We start from the raw sequence: 646 nt of genomic DNA on the forward strand, positions 1-646 counted from the left end.
TTCTTCAAATCTTCTACCACCATCATGAGATATGATTTTTAATCCACATCTTGCTTTTCGGGTGTGTTGGGGTATCCGGGACTCCCTGTGGTGAGCGTACTAGGTTCTGATCGTGCCCTGTGTTCTTGGTTTCTGTTAGTAAGATTCTTACATTTGCCTTTAGCCATCTGGAAATCTCTGGTGTTAATTTTCAAGCTATCTCTGGCTGGAGTTTGATCCTCCTGTGATCTGTTAGCCCCTGTCTGCACTCCTGGGAATCCAGCTCTCCCATGTGTCCCCTTGGTCAGAGCACTCTCTGCAGGCAAGCTCTCCTCTTGCAGGACATGTGTCCAGAAGTCTGGAGCTTTGATCCTCCTTCTGAGTTCTGGGGTCAGAGTCCTCCCTGAAGGCAAACTCTCCCTACATGATCCAGAGGACATGTGATCTCAAGGACCTGTGGTGTGGAGAGTCCTCCCAAGTGCTCAGCTGTGTCCTCTGGGGTTCAGAAGAGAAATGGCAAGGGTGGCCGCGACAGGACCAGAACCCTGCCACTGGGCAGGCAGTGTTCCTTTGTCCCTGTTTCTGCTTGCACAAGCCCCTGCTGGATTCTCTGGAGTTGACTATGTTCCACTCACTGTGATCCCAAGGATCAGTGGTGTGGAGAGTC

Source organism: Mus pahari, chromosome 5 (genome assembly GCF_900095145.1).
Source record: "Mus pahari chromosome 5, PAHARI_EIJ_v1.1, whole genome shotgun sequence".
NCBI lineage: Eukaryota > Metazoa > Chordata > Mammalia > Rodentia > Muridae > Mus > Mus pahari.